Source organism: Desmodus rotundus, chromosome 2 (assembly GCF_022682495.2).
Source record: "Desmodus rotundus isolate HL8 chromosome 2, HLdesRot8A.1, whole genome shotgun sequence".
Taxonomy (NCBI): domain Eukaryota; kingdom Metazoa; phylum Chordata; class Mammalia; order Chiroptera; family Phyllostomidae; genus Desmodus; species Desmodus rotundus.
In genome coordinates, this window is record NC_071388.1 from 41,609,088 (window position 1) to 41,633,541 (window position 24,454).

Consider the following 24,454-nt stretch of genomic DNA (forward strand, 5'->3'; position numbering starts at 1 on the left):
GCAGCAAGAGAAAAGGACACAGTTACCTACAAAGGGGTTCCCATAAGACTATCAACTAATTTCTCAAAAGAGACCTTACAGGCAAGAAGGGGCTGGAAAGAAGTATTCCAAGTCATGAAAGGCAAGGACCTACATCCAAGATTGGTCTATCCAGCAAAGCTTTCATTTAGAATGGAAGGGCAGATAAAGTGCTTCTCAGATAAGGTCAAGTTAAAGGAGTTCATCATCACCAAGCCCTTATTATATGAAATGTTAAAGGGAGTTACCTAAGAAAAAGAAGATCAAAAATATGAACCGTAAAAATGACAGCAAACTCACAGTTAACGACCACACCTAAAACAAAAACAAAAGCAAACTAAGCAAACAACTAGAACAGAAACAGAACCACAGAAATGGAGATCACATGGAGGGTTATCAACAGGGGAGTGGGAGGGGGAGAGGGGGGAAAGGTATAGAGAATAAGTAGCATAAATGATAGGTGGAAAATAGACAGGGGGAGGGTAAGAATAGTGTAGGAAATATAGAAGCCAAAGAATTTATAAGTATGACCCATGGACATGAACTATAGGGGGGGAATGTGGGAGGGAGGGGGTGGGCAGGATGGAGTGGAGTAAGGGGGGGGAAATGGGACAACTGTAATAGCATAATCAATAAATATATTTTAAAAAATTCTCACAGTTTTTGTTAAGATGTTTATAACCTCATGGAAAGAGAAGATATAAACCCATGGCAAGTTACAATGAAGACAAAGAAGAGATTAATTAAATTCAGAAAATACTACAGCCCCAGCATCCCGCTACAACTTCTAGAGGAGAGAGAAGTAGAAAATATACGTGGCTTCTGACCCCAAGATAGTCACAGTCTACTGGGGAAAGAACATCAAAGAACATAAACTGCTAGTACAACATTGTACGATACTGTAATATGTCAACCAAATTGACTGAGATGTCCAGGCAGAAGTTCTACTGTGACTCTGTAGGAACTGTGAGTTGCTCTCTTGAAGGAATGATTGAAGAAGAAGATGGAGTTCAGCTTAACTTTGAAGAATAGGTAGGATTTTAAATACATGGATATGAGATAAAGTCCAGATTATGAGAACTTGCATTTAAAAGTCTTGTTAAGAGAAAAAACGAACAGAGAATGTTCAGGGGTCAAGAAGCAATATGAGCTCCAGATGGAAAGACAGGACACCTTACAATGGTAGAGCATCTATACAACCAGTTGTTTTCCTTTGCTCTAATAGCAGGTGGCAAAAAGGTTGCTGTTTCTGAGACCTGTAAACTATACTCTTAGGCCACAAGTGATGAGTTATAAAAAGCATCAAATTTCGTATTACTGAGGACACAGCCAAAGTCACAACTACTCAGTCCATTAAAAAAGCACTGTTATAAGGCACAATTTCCATTTGACAGAGTAAAGTCGGGATATATTCAGATAAGGCCCAGAGTGGAAATTGGATAATATGCAAAAGATCTGGGTCCCAGAAGTGGGGTTGTTATTACATTACTATTTCCTATTTTAAAGCAAGAAACAGCAAGGAGTATTGGAGCCAAGGGTAAAGAAAGAGAGCAAGAGTAGACTTGGGAATATGGGGGCTTCTTCTGAACACTCCAGGCTAGTCCAGCAAGTAGTGCACTCCTTTCAAGGCCCTGTCTTTAGAGACTGCCATCTTCCCAACACATGCCTTTGCAAGTAGCTTCTAAGTCAATATTAACGGAGGACAAGTGTAACCTTTTCACAAAAGAATCAGTAACATAGTTATGAATGGATGAAGACAGTTTGGATTACAGATCTGTGAATGTATTTATTGACCATGTATTGAGTCAGTGAGGACCTTCAAGTTCTTCTAGAGTGGTAGCAAATGCCCAAGACTCTTCTACTAACTGCCCCGCCTCCATGACCTGGAAATACAAGAGCTAGAGAAATAGAGACATACAGAAAAACAGGAGCACATGATGTTAATAATACAACTCTCCCCTCTCTCTCAGCATCTAACTTCAGCACCTTTACTTCACTGACATTGTCACTAATAGGATGTGGTTTAGGCTCAATTGACTTAAGAAGTGGATTCTAATAAATCTATCTATACTGGAAACTTTAAGCTAAATATTGCTGAAAAGTACATATAAAAGAAAACCTTGATTTATCTGTTTGTAGGATGAGAACATTTTATTGAACTTTGAAGACTCTTCTGGGTCTTTTTTGCCAACCCAGCAACCTAAATTTTCAGGAGATAGAACCAAAGAAACAATATTTTTAGCTGGTAATATACTAGTATTAGAGTTTTCTACAACTGAAATCCACAATTTAGCTTTTAAATGGAACATAGTTTTCCCCTACATCTCCCGCCTAACTGGCTTTGCTATTTCTGAACAAGTCCTTCAGTTGATACTCTCTAATGTAATCTTACAGGTTCCTTGCCTATAATTCCAATTCACTTGAAATACTTTTTGGAAACTGTCACTTTAAAGGTGAAAATGTTTTAACCGGGTGCATTCTACCATTTTGTTACTGCTACTGTCAAAAGATTGGGGAGAGGGAAGAAGCATGCAAGTACTGTGTTACAAAGAAAAAACATGTCACATGTAATTTCCACATTGGGTACCTAGATCACAGAGCTGAGCCTATATCCCAGATGCAAGCTATAGAGCTCAGATCCATGTTATATTATGACTTATTAAAGGGCTTTAAATTATATCCCTGGAATTCAAAATTATGATATACCTCTTTTGGATTAAAAAGTGCTGCAACATTAACAATGTATAATAGTATTGAAGAGTGCTTACCTTCCACCCAGCAATTCCAGACTTGGTATATTTCCAGAGAACTTTTCGTACCTATGCACAAAGAAACTTGTGAAAGATTTTAATTAGAAACTACACAACTGCATCGTTAATAGAATAGATCTCTTGTGTCATATTTATACAACTGATGAGATAAAATAAACTAAGTAGAACTATGTGAATCAACGTAGGAAAAAGTCTCCCAGATACAATTTGCAGCAAATGAAATAACATTTATACAAGGATAAATTCAATATATTACCATGTGTATATAAACTCTAAAATCATGCAAAACAACCTACCTAATGATTATTGATACAAACATATGTACTAAAAGCATAAAATTACTGTAGTATAGAATAGCGATTTTCAACCTTTCACCTGGTGGCATGCATAAAATAATTACTAAAATTCTGCAGCACACCAAAAAATATACTATATTTTTTGCCAATCTGACAAAAAGTAGGTATAATTTTGATTCATTCACATAGGTCAGCTATTGTTGTGTTGGCTGTTGCCACTTTTTTTATTTGACAGTATAAGAGAAAAAAGGTCTGTGTCTCTGAAATGGTCAGGTATTGCATGTTTTAAAAATTCTTATGGCACTCTGGTTGAAAATCACTAGTGTCGTAAATGCAATAGCAGAAGGATACACAATGGACTTTTCCTTTATCTGTAAAGTGTATTTATTTAAAAAATAATTAAAAGCAAATATAATAAAATCCTCAGAAGGCTAACAGTGAGTGCTTGGGCATTAGTAATATTATATTTTTCTATGAAATTATAATATTTCATTTAAAAAGCAAGTTTAACAAAAACAACAAAAGTCTACCAGCCTTAATTTTTTTAAGGTTTTGAGAAATTTTATGTACCACATTATTTTTTTTTCTTTCTTTTTCTTTTCTATTCAGGTTTTGACTCCCCCACAAGGATATGTGGGAGTTTTAGAAAAAGATTCCATAACAATTCTTCAAAGAAATTGTTAAGTAGTGAAGCACAAACCAAAGGCACTTCTACATTTTTAGTGCAATTCTTTTTCTCTGCACTGAATTTTTTAAATGAAAGGTCATCAATCACAAATGTTGGAGTTGGATTTCGGTCTCCCTCAAGTATCAGAGCCCAGAATCCTACGAGACTGGTCCAAGCATTTGAGAGTATCTATTTGCTACTCAATCACCTCCAGGGGCTTTAACTTCCTGAGCTTGGCTAAACACATCTCCCATCAGTGTCCCTCTGGATCTACATAATATTCTCTGTGGTCACATGTACACTGTTCATTTTTATCTGCATCCATTCTTGAGAACTTTCAATAATTGCTCTTGGGGCCACAAGGTAAAGTTTGCCATTTTTGTATACCTGCAGGATAAACGGAATCCAGGTAAAACATCTTACAAATAGCTGGTCTGAAGCCTCCCCTCACCCCAACCATGGAATTTGCATTTGCAGATAAATGTCTTTTACCTAATCAATATGAACTTTAGAAATAAAGCAAACCATCATTCTAGAGATTCCACTTAGTAAATGCATGTTTTTCATGGTTCTACTCCTCTAGGTTCTTATTTTTATTTCTGAGGAGTTCGGGGTCATGTAATCTTTAACAGAACTGAAAATTCTCCAACCAGCAGTAATCCAGGAAGACATCAAAAACACCCAGACAGAATAAGGCTAATATTTCCTCACCAGGTGTCTAGCCTCTTAATCTAGTGATAATATCACATTCCAAAGGAAAAGACACCAGACCCTCCCAACCAGTGCTCTAAGCACTTACTTCTTCACCTAGGATTACCAGCTTGTTGAAGCAGCAAACATTCTCACCTGCATCAGAGGTGGGGGCTGATCTCCAATTGCTGAGAACAGCAGCATTTGAGGAGTAAATACGAGCTCTGGCAAAAGTTTTCTTTAGAAACCAAAACCCAGCAGCAAACTTGCTGGTTTCAGGTGCAGGTGCCAAATTATCTGGGGTTTCATTTATGCTTCCTGAGACTACGGCCTTTCTTTGGAACTTGGAGTTTAGAAGGTGGTCTTCTCTAAAAGGGCCTATTCTTAGACTGCTGTGTTTTATACGTTTATTGCAGGTTCAGTGATGAAGAGGGTATGACCCATCTTCCTCGTCAGAGGGTGAACCTGGAAGTTCCTCTGCTGATGACTTGACCCCAAACCCTGAGTGTGGTCCAGGGTCTAATCTGACAGAATGCTTGATGATGATAAGTGCAGGGAGGGAGATAAAGCAAAGGACATTTTCTAAATCTGATTTATTGTCCTCTTGCCGTGGAACTCAACTTAATTCAATCTTCCCTGTGGAAAAAAATGGAGTTTGGCAATTAGAAAATCATTCATAAGGTTTCTGATTATGCAGAGACTGTAAGGAAACATGGGCTCTAATTCAGCCACTAAACTTCAATCTACAGCATCCTTATCAAAACCATTAGAAGAAGGGTCTGAGTCACGGGTTAGCTATTCCATTTGGAATCACTTGGAACATTAAAAAGCAGCAGCAACCTCAACAGCGATGTCCTGCCCGGCCCTTCCCTGGACCAACAGAATCAGAAACTCTAAAAGGTAGTGCTTTGCACTGATATTTGTAAAAATCTCCCAGGATGATTTTAATAGAGAGTCAGACTGAGAACTGAAGTGGCGTTTCTCATGCTTTAATGTACAAGGGAGTCATCTGACAGCTTATGAAAATGAAGGTTCTGATTCAGTAGGTCAGGGACGAGGTATTTCTGACAAGCTTTCTGGTGATGTGCTGCTGCCGGTCCATGGAGCACACTTGAAGGAGCAAGAAACTAATGATTTCTGAGCACCCTTCCAGAGCTGCAATTCTGTGAATCTGTGTCAACTTTCACTTTTGACAGAATTGCCAGACAATTGCCACCTAAGAACACCCATTTCTGAGCGAAATGCCTTTTATAATGCCATACCCTGAGCTCGGCTCTGTGAAATAATGGTCTTTGGAAGTCAGGAGAGACTTCAGGATCTTGCAATGTCTGATGCAACACCAGGGACATTAATTATCACTGAGCAGTATGATAGACATAAATCTACAGGGGGTTTGTGGGTGATTCACATCAGTTAGGAATTTCACCACAATGTGGAGAATGTAGTACTATGAGGGGACATGTTCGGGGACATCTCACTCAGGAATGTGTGTGCGTGTGTGTGCCTGGGGTAGGGGTGCCCGATGGAGTTTGGAGTGGTTTGGGGAAAGCTTCCTAGAAAAAAATTACTTTCAAGCTGAGCTCTGAAGATGAGTAAGATTTGGGAGTTGGGAGGGATGTCCACCCAGAGAGAGTTGTGATATAAATACCTACCTGTGTGTGAAAGAGAGGCTGAGGAAATCAGAGGACTACAAGTAGCTTCATTTGGCTGGAACACAGAAAACATGAGGAATGAGCTGGGGGGTCAGCTGCGGCCAGAGACAGAACTTCACAACCCCCTCTAGGAGTTGCGTCATTATCCTGAAACAAGAGGGAGTCTTCGAAGCATTTCATGCAGTAAAGCAACATGGTTTACATTTTCAGAAATAACTTTCTGTGTGCTGTGTGGGCAATGGATCAGGCGGGGAGGCATATCTGTTAGAGGGGTGTTTCTGTATGGTCCTAATAGTTGAGAGTGTATGAGGCCAGCTACTCCACTTCCAGGAAATTCTTCTACAGAGACTCATTCCTGTACAGAGATATTTGGGCAAGTGTGTTTATTACACTATTTATAATAACCAAAATGTATACACATAAGTGATGTCTATCAACCGGACATTAGTAGTACAGTTTTTGGAATATCTGTGCTACAAAATATTTATGGCCATTAAAAAGAATATAGTAGATATATGTGTCAAGATTCCGAGACATATTCAAAGTGAGAAAAGAAAGTGAAAAAATAGTTTATATAGTACGGAATCCGTTATATAAAAACATATATTCTCTATTATCTGTATGGTATATGTGTACGTAAATTAATAGGAAAAGGACAGAGGGACTATACCTCAAACTGATGGCGACCGCTTCCTTTAAGAACAGGAACGGAAGATGAGTAATTTTCACCCTCCCGCTTCTGTTTTAAGATATTTTCAAAGAGAAAGTACTTGGGTGTCACATGTGTACTAGAGAAAAAAATAAAGGAATAAATTGCTACATTGCACATTTTTTTTTGCTCATCAATAGCATGAATTTTGCCTTCATTCAGTCTAACAATTTCTACAATTTTAACTTCAAAATTTCTTTTAAAAATAAAGCTCAAAAATATTTTAAGAATTTAAAATTCTAAAGATTTCTCACCTCTCCCCTCAAGGCTGTGCCCTAAAGTCACCACCCCTGCCCCCTCACCAATCCCCTTCATTTGAGCTTTCCTCTAGATCTCATTACACAGCTACCCTAAACCTAAGATAACTCCAGACACAGTCTATACTTCTAACAGTTGAAAATCATTAAAAAGATTAAGTAACCGGCAGAAATCAACAGGGTTTAAAAAAGAAGAAGTTTTTCTCTTTACCCTCTGGGAGCCAAGAAATTTCAGCATTGCCATAATTTTCTAGAAAGATCCTCTGATGACCTCTGGAAACAATCCAGGACCCCCCACTGCTGCTCACGGATCCCAGTATAACCAACTCAGCCGTGCACTAAAGGGAAAGTTATAAATTGCTTAGAGAAGGAGGTTACAAAAGGGAGCGACCAGCCCGGCTTTTGTTAGGGTAAATCTGGGCTCCCCAACCTGTTAAGATGCTTTGAAAGAGGTAACAAAATGATCTATAAAGGCAAACCAGTGGGTGTCATTTCTTTAGATAATCAAAAACCTTTTGATTGGGGAATACACAAAAGGCTGAGGAAGGTTAGTAACCCTGGGATAAAAGAAAAATTTCCTTCATCAATTAAAAAGTAGTTATGGAAAAATGGGGACTAGAACTCCAATTTCCCAAATGGAGAAAGATTAAAATATTGGCATCATTCGACAGTTATTATATTCAATGTGCAATTGAATGGAGATCTCCAGTAAGAAATCAACTATCTAAAATTGACTAAACATTTTTATGAATAAAAACATAAAATATAAAAACAAACTTTCATTTTGTAATTAATAAGATTAACAAATATTTTATTTCCATTCTAGTGCATGCTTTTCACCGGCACTGATACAGGGTCACATTCTAATGCCATTCCTCCTTTTCTCAGCTATCCTTAATTTTTCATTTGAGTTTTATTTTGAATAGTGTACAGGCTTCTTCTGATATTTAGCCTGGGTCATTTTTGCTTTTTTACCTTATCCAAAGTCACTAGGTATTAGTCCTATCTGAACAAAAGTCAACACAAAACAACAGCAATACCAAGCTTATTGACAATAACATTTGTAGTTTACTTTTCTCCAGAGAAACTAAAAATCCTTTCAAGATACTTGCCATTTAATAATCATTAAAGATGAATGATGTGCTGACATGATACATTATTAGAAAGAGAATAACATAATCTATATCATACCAACTTAAACCTACAGTCTCTAGGAAACCTTCAAGTTGATGAAGCATCAAGCTATAGAGGAGTTGTATTTACATTGGAAGCTTTGAATTACTTGGCTGGCATAAGAGAGCAGAGCAAGGAGATGCCACCATATAGAAAAGCAGAGTTGACACAGTGACAGCAGAGCAGCATGTCCAGCTTAGCAGTATGCTACAAAATACATAGGATGTGTTGCTCTGGCTGGTGTGACTCAGTGGATTGAGTGCTGGCCTACAAACCAAAAGGTCGCTGGTTCGATTCCCAGTTGGAGCACATGCCTGGGTTGCAGGCTGGGTCCCCAGTGAGGGGCACATGAGAGGCAACCACACGTTAATGTTTCTCTCTCTCTCTTTCTCCCTCCTTTCCCCTCTCTCTAAAAATAAATAAAGTCTTTTTAAAAAATACATAGGCTGTGCAATGGAGCCAGCTTCTTAAAGGTCAATGGACGCCGCCTTGATGCTTTACATCATTGTAGAGCAACTAAAATAGAGAAAAAAACAATGGTCCATTTCCAGGGCTGAACGATAAATAATGGGCAAGGCTGCCCCAAACCGAAGAGGTACAATAATGTGCCCGTGGAGTGGAGGGTGTTACACTAACCAGGACAACGACGACAAGGGCTGGCACTTCTTCCCATCACGTGAAGAACGTGCGGAGGGGTCTGGCCTGATTACGGTTCAACAGCTGATTGCACGCACTGCATTCCTCCCGCGGAGTCTCACACATTTCCGGCCCCAACACAGAACCTAACGCTGGCCCCGCTCAGCCCTGTCTGTGCCCCTGTTTTGGCCACTCTATGGTAAAGTCTGAAAAATATAGGCAATGAGGTGAGGATCTTTTTAAATAAAACTACATTTATTCATTTAAAAAATTTTAATATCCTTATCTTTATGAAATGATGGCTATATTTTTTATTTTTCTTTAATATTTTATTGCTAAAAGAAAATGTGAGAGATTCATGTTTTTTCCATTTAAAAATAATTACTTTGTTAAATTTAAAAATCTGGGGACTTCAGGGACAATAGTTCAAAGCTCTGACTGAAATAAAATGGACTTGGTTCCAGTCCCAGTTCTACCACTAACTGGCTGTGTGGCCTCCCCTAAGCCTCAATTTCTTCATTTGTTGAATAGAAATAACAATAGTGTCTACCGTGTAAGTTGTCGTGAAGACTATGAAGATAACGCAGAAGAGTCTCAGAACAGAGCATGGTACCTGGTAACACTCGAGCGTTGGCTCAGAGTCATAAGAAGGATTCCTCATCAGTCACCCTGTTTGCTCATCCCACAAATGCACCATTTGACCCAGAAACTCCTACGTCCCCTCTGATTACAACATCCTGCATTCTACACCAACATTCTAGTCCTACTCCTTCCAGCTTATCCAAGGGCACAACTGTTTACAGGTTCAAGTTAAACAAATTATCCTCCATCCACATAATGCACTACCATCCAACCATGGAATGACATTCATATATATTACTGAGTGGGAAAAAACATAGCTACAAGCCGGTTATTCACAGCATGATTCCATTTTTTAAATGCAATACATACATACATAATGGTGATTTCTAACTCAGTCCTGAAAACACCCCCCAGTCACTCCAGGCCAGCGCTGTCCAACAGAAATACAATATGAGCCACAATGTGAGCCATACGTGGAACATTAAAGTTTCTAGCAGCCACATTTAGAGAAATAGATGAAATTTATTTTAATGATGTATTTTATTTAATCCAATATAAACAAAATATTCTCATTTCCACATGTAATCATTACAAATATCACTAATCAGACAGTATGCATTATTTTTATACTAAGTCCTTGAAATCCAGAGTGTATTTTACTGTTACAGTACATTGTAACATGGACTAGCCGCATTTCAAGTGCCCAGTAGCCAAAAGCCACGCGTGGCACCGCATCAGACAAAGCAGCTCGAGGCAGTTAGTCCCCTCCTCGCACCGAGTTAGAATTATCAGACTGAAAGAAAATTCATCTTACTTACATGCCCGCTGCCTAAAACAGTTTCTCATACCAATTGGATACTCAATAAATATTAGTTTGAACGAATGTATTTCATTCAGAGTATTCTTGGGTAACTTTGCATTTTTACATGCTGTGTGAATCAGAGACTAAAAAGACATTGTGCCAACCCCAGAGGAAGAACACAGGAATTTTGGAAAGCATCTCCCAAAAAGCGTCACGCCTCGCAAGTAGCCTCCTCTTTTGTTTAGGGTCAAAGCCAGCCATTCAGAAATGTAAGAAACCCTCATGAATTAACTTGAAAAACTTAGAACTAAAGCTAATGCCAAAATGGACATTATAGGCAAATAAATAAAAGATAGCAAGACCGAGAGAGATGGATAATAACTTTATTAAGTACATGCTATACCTAAATACTTTGTATGCATTATTTATAATCTTCACTATAAGGTAAGGAGGAATCATAAAACAAACAAAAACTTTTCAGATTTGAATCCCAACTCTGTCAATTTCTAGCTCTATGACCTAAGATAAATTTCTTACTCTCTCTAGGCTCAGTTTTGTCATCTGTGAAATGGGTATTAAAGTAACTCACCTTAATTATTATGAGGATTAGATTAATTGACACATGAACTCTCGATAAATGACACCTAGAATTATAATGGTAAGGTTCAATTAAAATAGGAGCAATCATTGGTATCACCCTTGGTTTACACAGGGGAGACTGTGGTTCAGAGGAATTAAACCACCTCAGTGTTGTGTAGCAAATAAACAGATGAGCTAGGATTTAAGCCCAGGTCTGTCCGACTTAGCGAGCCATGCACTTCGCATCATGGGATGCCTGGGAAGGTCTCGTGGCAGAGGCCACAGTGTCTGGATACAGAGAAGACGTTCTGCAGGGTGCCCACATGGCAGAGGCTGCAGATGAGTGCTATCTGCAGAGAAAGGCATCTCACTCGAGCAGATCTGATCAGAATACAAAGCTGAAGGAGCTCAAGTAGAGTCAACACGGAGAGTTTGGCTTACGGGAGGCCTTGAGCCAGGTGGAGGAGTTGAGACTTGATTACCGCCTAAATCCCGTCAAAAATCTATGAGCCAGTTGATCAGTCTGTGCAATTACGAGGCTCTTCTCTTTTTTAACTTAATTCTTTAGGCTGATAGGAACATTCCTTTACTCAAGTGAAGGCTGAACATATGCTTTTCTACACTCCTCAAATCCTACCTCAAATTTGTCTTAATCCTTTGAGTCCACGTGAGAAGTGACGTTCACGTTCCCATATGTTAACAGGGTGGTGAACAAAAACCCCAGCCAAACTCTTATCTGTGGTTAGAGCGTCACAACAACTTTACACGGGTTAGATCCTCCGGCAGGCCCAGGAAACCAACACAGCTGCTCCCCACTAGTCGCCCCCTCCTGTTTGGCTGTTTGCCCAAACCACCTCATGGATGCGCTATGAGCCACCGCACCTGGCATCTCACATCCGGACCAAGTCACGTGAGGCATGTCATCAAAACCATTTTTTTAAAATGAAGTGTATGTATGTGTGTTAGAATATGTACATAAACATGCATGCTCATATAGACATGTGATAAACATATATGTTCAAAAAACACGCACAACTAGGAATTCTCTCCAATTAAAAACGGAAATAACAGATTTTTTACACAGAAATTCCTCTAATTATTTTGTTGTTCTAAAGACAATACTCTTTTAAAAATGTGTAATCTTTTTCTCAAATTATTTATGATAAGTTCGTAGGCAATTATTTTCCATACTTTTCAGGAAAAAAATATATATGCTTATCAGTTTGAAAGAAACTGCATCGAAGATTAAAACAGACATCTTGGAACCCTTTGAAACGTTTCAGTCTTCTCAGCAAGAAAACAAACCAGAAATTACCGATAAACAGACTCATCAACCGAAGGCCAAAAAATGTTGCAATTACTCAGGACACGTTCTCCTTCCCTGGCCTGTGGGCTCCCAATGGTTTCATTATATGACACTTGTGAGCAGTTCTAGCTGGTTTGTGGCACAACCTCCTCAAGGAAATATGAAGAGTAATTTCAAAAGGAACTTTTATTTTTAATATGGATTGATTTTTTTTAAGGCAGCTCCAAGTAGCCCAGTATATCACACAGAAACCATCACTCCGACCCCAACACATCAGGGAGTGGCTGAGGCACGTGAGGCCTGTTGTTTCTAGCAGGTACCCGTGCAGCCAGAGAGGTCACCACTCAGCAAGGTGCCTTCTTTCTGGTGTATAAGAAAAGAAATCACTGGGAATACGGGGGAGGGGGGGCGGGGGGGATGGGCTTGAGAAACAGGAGAGGACTTGTCAATCTCCAAGATGCTAGAAAATTATTGTGGAAGTCTTTTGTTAGGGAACCCTATAATGGTACTGCTGCTCCTCTCTCGTGGACACAGACAGCAAGCCACTAGCTAAGATGGTGAGGGTGACAGAGAATTAGACAAACTGTGAAAAGGCCCCGGAAAGGATGTTACTGGTGTTTGAATCATAAAGGCCAAAATTGTATTATTATTTACCTTCAAAAGCAGTGTGGTTATAAACAGGATTTCTTGGAGAAAAAACCCAAAGGCATATATAATGTTTATCATGAGTGCGTGTGTATGAAATATTTTACAAATGGGGAAAGAAAAAGGCCCTGCAGAACTATTTTTGTATACTCTATGGGTCATACACCATTTTTTTTAGTATTAAGAATTTATACTACTTCCAAGTAAAGGATATTAAGCTTTTCCCAATCCTTTTCATTTTAAACATATGAAACAGTGAGAAGGTGCCCTGACTGGTGCAGCTCAGTGGATTGAGTGCCGGCCTGCAAACCAAACGGTTGCCGGTTTGATTCCCAGTCAGTCCTGGGTTGTGGGCCAGGTCCCTGGTGGGGGGCTCATGAGAGGCAACCACACACTGATGTTTCTCTCCCTCTCTTTCTCCTTCCCTTCCCCTCTCTCTAAAAATAAATAAATAAAATCTTTAAAAAAAAAGAAACAGAAGGTTAGTGTCGTACTGGAAATGATTTTGATGCATATAACAGAGCTATTAAAACAACAAAAAGGGATGGATCAGTTGTGAGGTTTCAAGATAGGTAGTAGGAATGTAAGATCATATGGCAGGGTCCTTGGTATCACCCACTAAGCAACAGAACAGAACACCCCTGAATCTTGAATTATAGGACACTACACTGCAGAGTGCTAACGTTTTTAACCACCCAAGTCAGTCTTAGTGTGTATCTTTCTCAGTCCTCTCACAGACTCTTTAACAAAAAGGAGCATCTTTTCTCAATGTTTATATAGGTGTTAGAATCCAAGTTTTATTGTTTAATAAAGACAAATAGGGCAGGGGGAGGGGGGAGGGGATAGTGAGGAGATGGGATTACAGGAACTACTTTAAAGGACACATGGACCAAATCAAGGGGGAGGGTGGAGGTGGGGGAGGGAGGGGGGTTCGGCTGGGGTGGGGTGGAGGGATGGGGAGAAAAGGCACACAACTGTAATTGAATAACAATAAAAAATTAAAAAAACATAAATAAACAAGATAAGACATTTATAACATAAAAAAAAGACAAATGTATTTTTGAGTAAGATCAAACAATATGTCATTAACTAATTATATCCTTTTTCCCCTGGGTATTTTCTCTAAATTGTTTGTTATGGGCAATCAAAATTCATGACTTACCAAGAGGTTAGATGCTGTTCCTTCAGATAATAATATTAAAGACAAAAGCAACATAGTTGCAATAATAATCATGAACGTTTGTGTAATGATGTAGTCACCTATGATGTGCCAGGCACTGTAATTAAGCCACTATACTTGGGGAGCTGGGACAGGGGGTGTTACAGAGAGGAGCGAGTCCCTGTCCTCCCAGATTCTGGACTAGTGGAGGAGAAAACATGGACATAAATGACAATGATTCATTTGGATAAGTAGTCATAGAGTTAGTCATAACTCTATAACTCGCAGTGACCAGGAATACTGTATGTGTGAGAAATGCTTATTAAACTCTTATTGAATGAAGGAAGCGGCCTTCTGCCTGCCCCACCTACAACCTGCACACTATTCTGATATTCTCATAGTCTCTTGATTGGATTCCACTTATCGCCCATTTGACCTGTGGCCCTGGCCAGATTTTTGGCATATGTCCCAGACCTAACCCATTCCAGCCACTAATACTCTATTGTAACAAAGTATCCAGAATTATTTCTCCTGAGGAGAGCCAAGCCAAAGCTGTTCCTAGCAACAATGAAATATTTCAGAAATCACATCGACTCTTTTTCATATGTTGGGAAGCAGTACAATCTTATTATTAGAAAATTAGAAGAGCCCTGGGCTTGGATTAGGAGACCAACTCATGGTGTGGCTACAAGCAAGCCATTTCACGAAAATCTATCTGAGATTTATATCACCTCTGCACTTATCTGGGTTGACAAGCTTCTTTCTTCCCACGTGCTTATGTTGCATTTAGGATAACTAACCATGGGGCAGATTCCTGAGCCTTTGTTAGAGCCTCATGGTCCAAACATCTAGGCCTCCTGCGGGTATAACTCACAAAGAAGTACAGGGTTTTTTCCTGCTCCATGAAAACAAAATGTTTATTAAAACAGTTAAATGAAAATGTTTAAAAATATATAGGAATTCTATTTATAGAAAAGACACACAACCCAAAGCAAGACTTAGAGGAATACCACCACCACAGATTTTTGAGAGCTGGAAAATCTCCTAATTGAGGCTCAGAAATGATGGCCCAGAGTGGCTTAGTGATTTCACCACATCTGCACAGCCAGTCCTGGGGGAGCTGGGAGGGACGTGGAACTCTCCCAGTAGAGTTTCCCTCCACTGCACACATCTGCACTTAACTCGTATTAGCGACTCTTTAAAATCCATCGAGGGTTCTCTTTACACTTGAGTGAGATAGTAGGGTGCTTCCTCAAGTTCACCTTGGATCTCTTCTCTCTAGTCTGCACACAACTTTGGGACTTTTCAGGACACTCCAAGCCCTTGCACAAGACCCCAGGTTTTAACAGAAGACAGCTCCATGTGTCCTACTTGTAATTTCTCAAAACCACCCCAGTGGCCTACATAGGCTCCTGGCTCTTAGTCCTTATTTCTGAGATAGGGGCAAAGTAAAAAAAAATAAAAATAAAAAGATAGGTATAATAATACTTGCTGATACAACTCTAATTGTCTGAAGCAAATGGGGGAGGTTTTATTTCTTTTCCACCTGTATTAATTCACCCCAACTTCTCCATATTCTTGCTTTTCGATATCTTCCAATGTAAATGCACTCATTAAGATTTTGTTCCTTGTAGAGAAATTTATCCAGCACCTTTTATGGGCCAGGCAGGGATGCTGGGCCCAGATATACTATACGGTCATGCCAGGGCTGCTCTCACAGAGCTGGCAGCCTGGAGGAACTAAACAAGTCACACCAACGCATACCTTGTCTGTCTGCCTTGTACCAAGCGATCAAGGGACACAGGAGCTCTGAGAACAACTATTCTGAAGATCCGTTTTGGACTGGAGAGAGAAAAAAATTACTGCTTCCTTCCTATGGTTTTCTAATTTGTCTTACGACAAAAGCTATACTTTTTTTAAAGGGATGATATTTGTTTTCTGGGAACAAAGCTTTTGGCAAAAAGAAACCATTTATCTCTATTGCCTCAACTTCATCCTCTACATCATGGATGAGCGTAATGATCCTCACCCTCCTTACGTCACACAGGCACTTGCTGAATAAAATAAGCTCATTAAGAGAGGTAGCCTCCACCAGTCCCATACTACTTGAACAATACTAATAGAGTTTATGTCTATACGTAATTGTCAAAAATGGTAAGAATAAAGCAATACTTCTGGAAGCATTTTCACAAACTGAAACTTAAACATCATTTCCCACCACAGGTTTTGATGGTAATAACAGATGCCAGCTTTCTAAAAGTGTAACCAAACTTAGTATTTCTGCATGGACCAGCAAACATGCCCTGCTAGCTCCTGTGCCAGTATTATAAAATCTGCCTTTAATTTTGCTTAACCGTAATAAAAGCTTATCACGCAGCCAAATCCCTACAGCAATGTTCTCAAAGGTTCTGCATGTGGAAGCCTGCTGCCTTTCAGCTTCCCCGTTAAACACCTGTTCTGGGCTTGGGCCATGCTCTGGTTTCTCACTCAGGTGGAGAGTCTTGCTTAAGGGGACAGGCAGGTATTTTTGCTGTCACCAAAGACAGCTAGTTTGGAAAACCTAATCTTGCAAAGGGGCCACGTTTCAGTTCTCAGAGTGTTGGGTTTAAGATAGCAAGGACTCCGCCCAGAAATGCAACCTGAATACTTCCCGATTTGCCCCTCTCTTGTGTTTGCTGAGAATCCCCTCAATAACTGACACATTTTATAGATTTCAGGCAACCAAGTCTAGTGGGCAGCTCCCCTTCTTTCCTGTCACCTGGCTAATTTAATACTTTCCTCCTCCAATGGACACAGCAACTCTTGACAAGCAGTTGCCTTGTGGTTTATTTCAGTTAATTCAAACACAATTATAAGTTGAGAAATTAGTTATGGGGATTGAAGGAAGGAGGAATTTTACAGGTGCGAATTCATAGCCATTTCTGATCCGAATATTTCCAAAGGAAGTCCATGTTAAGCAAATACCATCTCCCAAATCTTAAGGCCCATCCATCTCTTCGTGAAAAAAAGCTGTATCTTACAGGCTATAATCTTGCAATTTCTTTTAACCCTAAGGATTAATCTTTGCTTGTCCTCCTTTCAAAAGCACTACCAGAATAAAAAACAACTTTCATTCAATACTTGCTCTGATAATAAAGCGCTGGTGATGCCAGTCAGTGATTTCATTTCAAAACTGACTTAAAATGCACAGCGGTGTTGATGGCTGCTGATCATCTTAATGCTGGTCAAAAACAAAAGTAGCTACTCTCTGTCCCAGAAGGATTTTGATTTTTAAAAGGGAATTCTGGATATAGAGCATTACCTTGGAGGATTTTGCCATTAAACCTTTGAACAAAGCGCAAATAGTTTCTACTTACTTGGTCATAATCACTATTGCACAAGTGGGGAAATGCAGAGTCAAGAGGTTATACATGATTCTTACAGTCCCAAAGAAATGCTGCTGGAGGATTAGCTCTGAGAACAACTACAATTGGCCACATGGTTGGACTGCTGGCTAGTCACTTATGCAAACAACATTTAATGAGCACCTACTATGTTCCAGCAACTCCAGATAATCAGCGAGCCAAGCAAAGATCCTTGTATTCATAGAGCCTACATTCTAGTGGTTGTCAGGAATAATGTTTATATATTTTTGGCTAAGTTTGTCTTCATTAAATGCTTCACTTTTGTTTTGGTTCTCCTCTATTGGAAGATAAAAACCAACAAACCTGGAATTAAAACAAAATATTTACATGCATGTATATAAGAATTAGAGGAAAACTAATCTTGTTCTAGATTATTTTGTTTTGGGAGTGATAAGAACCTCCTAAGATTAATCAGGAAAAGCCACTTCATTTACTGAGCCTTGAGCTTGCTTTGAAGAAGAGATGACATTACATGTGAGAGAAAGGGGAAAAAATGCTCTGGCTGAAAAAACCAAGAGAAAGGGCACACTGAATGGAAAGAGCATGTGATTCCAAGAGACAAATGAATCTATTTACCATTAAGGCCAGAATTCAAAAACAACCTGTGGAATTTTGGTTACCTTATCATTCTCTTTACAGAAGAATTAATAATAATAGTATCGTATAATAATATATTGACATATTATAAGATGACCTATATAGGATGACTTTTATATAGTGACATATCATACAAATATAATGACATATTATATGATGACTTTTCAAGAAGGAAATGTGCTTTCCAAAAGACTAGCCACAAGTGAAACCAGAGATTAAGGTCAAACCTCAATAGTCAAAGTCTTTTTTAAAAGAGGTAATAAATATTTGGTGTCTTCTTTGACAAGTAAAACTTGCCTTTTCATTATTTATCTGTTATTAAGCTGAAAAAGATTTAATGTGCAATACAAATGTTTAAAATGTGAAATACATTTGTTGTAAGGCAAATACAAAGGATGTTTTGATGAAATATATTTAGGAGTAAGGTCACCAGTAACAAGGGGGACACATTAGAAATGATGGTGTATCAAAGGTACATTCAGAGCTCACTGTGCTTCATTTCACATGGCCCACGGGCCTGAGTGATTATGGTTAAGTAGGTATTCAAAGAAGTACCAATGGACACATCAAAATTACAACTAAAATATAGAACAACCATCACTCAGAACCATCAGAAATCAGGTTGAATGGAAGTCTGAAAACTATGTAATTAAAGAAACAGCATCCATCCAGACTGGTAGGAGGGGCAGAGATGCAGAATGGGCTGGTCCCACATCCATGTGTGGTGGATAAAAATTTGGGAGGGAAATCTTGGGAATGAGGAGTCCCAGCCCCACACCAAGCCCCCCAGCCCAGGGTTCCAGTGCCAGGAAGATAAGTCCCCATAACTTCTAGCTGCAAAAACCAGAGGGGATTGAGTCAATGGAAGAAACTGCTCAAGACCCAAGCAGTTCCTCTTAAAGAACCCACACTCACACTTACTCAGAATCACTCAATCTGAATATCAGCTTGAAAGGTACCAGTGGCATTCAGGGAGGAACCAAAGTATATGGCTTCAAGGCAAGATCTGGGGGACAGCTCCCAGACAGAAAGGTGGGCAGGGCATTGTCCCTTTTCTGCACCATCCCCCCACAGAGCCACAGAGCTGGCCAGGTGGATGCCATATCTGACACTCCATCAACCTGACTAGCACTGTTTGCCCCACCCTGGAGATGCCCTGGGACTCTGGCCCACCCAGCTTATGGGCCACCCAAGCTGTTAACAGTGACTTTTCCATATGAATGACTGGTCTTGGCTCATACTTCACAATTTTCTAACCCCTATCAAACAAAGTGGGATACCCCTTGCTAAGTGGCCCCAGGCCCAGCATTAGCAGCAACCAGCCCAGATTCACCGCTTGGCTTCACGTGGGAAACTCCAAGCCCAGCACAAGTAGCAGCCATCTCAGATTGCTTTATAGCTCAGGCAGAGTAGCCCCAGGCAAAATGCAGGTTGGGGCTGACCTTGACCTGCACCACCCAGGAAGCCCCAGAGCCTGTGCACCCAGTGGATAGCTACAAACCATGTCAGGGTACCACCACCCCACCCCTGCACAACTAATCCTCCATGGAGGGCAGAGGTTAGTTGTCAGTGGTCACAGCCAGCCCTTGCAGCTGACTGGCCTGGGTAAATCCCTCCTAGTGATTGGTCAACAGCAATCAAGGCTCAACTACAAGAGGAGGGTGTACTCAGCCCACACAAAGGGTGCACCTTGAGTACACAACTTGAGTGATAGAGGAGGCTGTGCCACTGGACCCTACAGGACACCTATCACAATTGGCCACACCACCAAGACAGTAAATCACAACAGCTCTACCTAACACATAGAAACAAACACAGGGAGGCTGCCAAAGTGAGGAGACAGAGAAACATGGCCCAAATGAAAGAATAGATCAAAAGTCCAGAAAAAGAACTAAACAAAAGGGAGATAAGCAATCTCTCAGATGCAGAACTCAAAACACTGGTTATAAGGATGCTCAAGGAACTTAGTGTGGACCTCAAAAGCATAAAAAAGATCCAGTCAGAAACAAAAGATACACTAATAAAGAAAAAATTTCAGGGGAATAACAGTAGAGTGGATGAAGCTGAGAATCAAATCAATGATTTGGAACATAAGGAAGCACTGAACAACCAATCAGAACAACAAGAAGAAAAAAGAATTCAAAGAAATGAGGATAGTATAAGCAGCCTCTGGGACAATGAGGTTCAACATTCGCATCATAGGGGTACCAAAAGGAGAAGAGAAAGAGAAAGAAATTGGAAATTTATTTGAAAAAATAATGAAAGAAAACTTCCTTAATTTGGTGAAGGAAATAGACATGCAAGTCCAGGAAGCACAGAGAGTCCCAAACAAAATGGATGCAAAGAGGCCCACTCCAAGATGCGTCATAATTAAAATGCCAAAAGTTAAAGATAAAGAGAGAATCTTAAAAGCAGTAAGAAAAAAGAAGTTAGTTACCACAGGGGAGTACCCATAAGACTGTTCACTGATTTATCTAAAGAAACTTTGCAGGCTAGAAGGGACTGGTAAAAGATATTCAAAGTCATGAAAAGCAGGAGCCTACGGGCATGATTGTTCTAACCAGCAAAGCTATCATTTAGAACTGAAGGGCAGATAAAGAGCTTCCCAGACAAGAAAAACTAGAGCTCATCATCACCAAACCATTATTATATGAAATATTAAAGGGATTTAATTAAGAAAAAGAAGAAGATCAAAACTATGAACAATAAAATGGCAATAAATACATATCTATCAACAATTGAATCTAAAAAACAAACTAAGACAACAAGAAGAACAGAGGTAGAATCATGGATACAGAGAACATTTTGATGGTTGCCAGTTGGGAGGGAGATGTGTGAGAATGGGTGAAGAGCTGAGGGGATTAAGAAGTACAAATAGGTAATTACAGAATAGCCATGGGGATATAAAGTACAGTATAGGAAATGGAGAACTCAAAGAACTTATACTCACAACCCATGAACGTGAACAATGGTGTGGGGATTGCCTGAGGGAGTGGGGGATGCTGGGTGGAGGGGGAAAAACAGGAAAAACTGGGACAGCTATAATAGCATAATCAATAAAATATAATTTACTTTAAAAATACCAATGATTCCCAGCATTTCCAATATGCAAATTTTTTTTACTAAAATATTTATCCCCCAAATAGTAGTTAACCTTTAATATTCAGTACACAGACAAGACCTGGTGCTTGTGCATATTCCAGGTACCCCACAATTCTGAGGTACACATGTGAAGCTCCACTTTCCTGCTGGTGGCCCACCTTTCTGGTGACCACATTAGCACGATGACATAGGCAACTTAAACTCTTCTGCATTTATCCTGCTCTCTGTTTACACGTACAGTACTCAAAGTAAAGATTCACTAACTAATAAATTTGATCTCCTTACCCCCAATTATATAAACATCTGTTGAATAAAATACAAAGGAATATACTCCTGACCCAAGTTTTGGCTTTAAAAATAGTGTTAAACAGAAACTCAGAATGATGGTTTACTCATTCTAAACAATATATGAAGGACATTTGTGTTTTCTATGCATATGTCTTTTCAATTGGTTTTTACAAGGTTATCTCAACTGTACGAAAAATCAAATCTTTATAGATTCTTCAGAAAGAATTCAATGCCATCCAACCAGACTTTCATTGGTATGTTCAGTTACTTCCTAGAAGGCAGAGAAATGCATGGAATGCCTATTAATGATTAAAAGAACGTGCGTGCTTGATTCTGTAGCTCTGCCTCTCTCTCTCTAATAGGCCCCATTGTGCTCATTCTCTTCATTGCAGAAGGCAGCCCCGAATGCAGGGGAAGGCAAGGACTGTGGTCTGACTCCCAGGGCTACTCCACTAAGTATATAAGGCGTCCCCTCCCACTTCACCCCCCAACGCCCCTGCTGCCATCAGCTTTTCAAATGGCACCAGAATGACGTGAATTTGAAGCTCTTTCCATCCCTGCTGCACACAGTGTACATCTTTCCTGGCTGGCGGGATGGAGGCTGAGGACTTCCACCTCTAGTCTCGTCATTCCTGACTCTCTGCTGAAACGCAGAAGAAAACTCATCAAGGCTGGGGGAAGCATTTGCCTGCCTCACCCTTTGCATACCTCTCTTGATAATTTCAAAATAGAAAGTCTAGTAGAAAAATTCTAAAGAAATAAACAATACACGTGATAACCCATCTTATCAGCATTTAATTCTAAATGCAAGGTAAGCTGTGCTGCACTGAATCCCCAAATTACTTTCACGGTTTGCACTTTGCAGTTGTTGCAGGTAAACAACTCTGTTCACACCAGTGAGCACGCTCTGGTCCTGGCTCTTGGACCATGTGGCTGCAAAGGAACAAATGATCGGGAAGGCTGGGCCATTTCCAGTGGGAAACCGTTGCTGTCTCCCCATAATTACCCTGCTCTGACCTCAATATTCCAGCTCATTACAAAACTGTGTCAGCTGAAGAGAAAAGGATTCTCGGGTAGCATCCCAAGCCAGGTAAAGGGGCTGTTCAAAACTTCTTCAAAATGCAAGTGAAGCAGACTAATGAAGAACCATTTCCTTGAGAAACGAGAAATAGCCGCAGCCCCACATCACAGATTTGGATAAATGAGGGTTTGGAAGCCACGGTACTCATGGGAAAATTGTGAGTTTATCACAATGCCCAGCCAAGTGCTCATTTTTAGGTAAAGTTCAACTGCGAACATTAAAAAAAAATTTTTTACTGTAAGGAGGCCTCTTTTTCCCATTACCATTTATTCCCCTTAAACCTCCTCCCCCTACAATCACCACACTGTTGTCCATGACCATGAGTCCTTTTCCCTTTTTGCTCCATTCCTGCACCCCCTAGCAACCCCCAACAGCTGTCAACCTACTTTCTGAGTCTGTCTCTATTTTGCTTGTTAGTTGATTCTGTTCATTAGATTCCACATAATGAATGAAGTCATACAATATTTGTCTTTCACCAACTGGCTTATTTCACTTAGCATAATGTTCTCCAGGTCCATCCATGCTGTTGTAAAAGGTAAATTTTTCTTCCTTTTTTACGGCTGAGTAGTGTTCCATTGCTTAAATGTCTCATAATGTCCACATGTTTTACCCCCTCATCTACTGACAGACACTTGGACAACTGTGAATGTTTTTTATATTTGTTGTCCCAACCCCTTTTATGTTGGTGACAAAAATTCACCATGACCAGGTCAGGTGCAGTTCAGATATCTTTTGAGAAAGATTTGGAAATTACACCTAATTTCTCTCCCCCTCCTCCCACACACTTAACTAAGTTCTAATTTTCAGAGAGGCACATCCAGCCCTGGCCATGAAGTTCAGCTGGTTACAGTGTCATCCCCACTACCCCAAGGTTTCTGGCCATAGGAAGCTCCTGTGACAGCCACAGGGTTCGTCCCACTAAACAGAGTGAGGAAAGAGACACCACAGCCTCACACAGAGTTTCTACACAATCTGACAGGAACCCACGACCCATGGGGTTGGGGTAGGACGGAGGCTGGAGAAAGGATCTATCATCATGCCCACTAGAGAGCCCCAGTGAGAATGGGCAGAATTGTGCATTCCATTCTCAGCCCAGATCTTCTGGCTGGGTTCTTTAGTCTTGCCTTAACCATGGCTTCTAAGGAAAAAATATGGATGAGAAATACCAAGGACACAACAGGCTCTTATAAAACAACTGTCTTATGGTTAAGTGTAAATTAAATAATAGAACACGTGGGTTAAATTTTCCTTAAAATACACAGGGGTTTTACAATTAAATTCTCCTGCAAAATACATTTTGAATTTTTTTTCGCCATGGTCCAAATATTTGCAACAGAGTAAAGGTCTCAAAACATAGTTTAAAGCTTTTAAGAAACTCAAAACTGGACTTGGCTCTGGCACCCTGATATTTATAGTTCTGCTACCATTCTTTACACCATGGCACTGAAGTGATATTCAAAGAGCCTTGCTATAACTCTTTATGTAATTGAATTCGTTCATTCATTTTAACAAACTTCTACTGATCATCTACTAAGGGACACCTACTTTATGCTCAGCTTTTTTTCCCAGACGTATCAGATGACACTGCATTCTAACAGCAGTTTGATATTGGAATTAGCTCTGAAGAGAATAAGTCCATAAGATGTTCATTAAATACTGGACTAAATTTCATGGTAGTAGAGGTTGTGTTGTTTTGAGAAACTTGTAGCACATTTAGTAAAACATATGCTATATTACAGGTAAGGAAATAGCCAATATGCATTTTCTAGCTTTTTAACAGGAAATGCTGCTGTGAGCCATGACAAGTAAACAGATAACTTTCTGTGGTAAACACAAAGTTGCACCGCTAAACCCCCTCTGAGAAAATGCTGTGGGGAGTGTGGGGAGCTGACAGCCTTCAGCTGTGGGGTCCCTGGGGACAAGCATCAGTGTCGGAACCAAGGTCTCATTTTACCCCAGGGTCGCTTGGGCAGCAACTGAGCAAGACAGCAACACAAGGGCCTGAACCAATGGGGCCCAGGTCAATGCGGGGCTCCTCTA

The 24,454-nt window shown here is 40.0% G+C and overlaps 1 long non-coding RNA gene across 1 annotated transcript in view; it reads right to left on the minus strand.

Moving 5' to 3' along the window:
* LOC123480151 (uncharacterized) overlaps nt 1-24,454 on the minus strand; it is a 131,073-nt gene that overhangs the window by 8,527 nt on the left and 98,092 nt on the right. The window contains exon 2 of the long non-coding RNA XR_008426123.1: nt 2,787-2,837. This is a non-coding gene — a long non-coding RNA (uncharacterized lncRNA). The remainder of the gene's footprint in view (nt 1-2,786; nt 2,838-24,454) is intronic.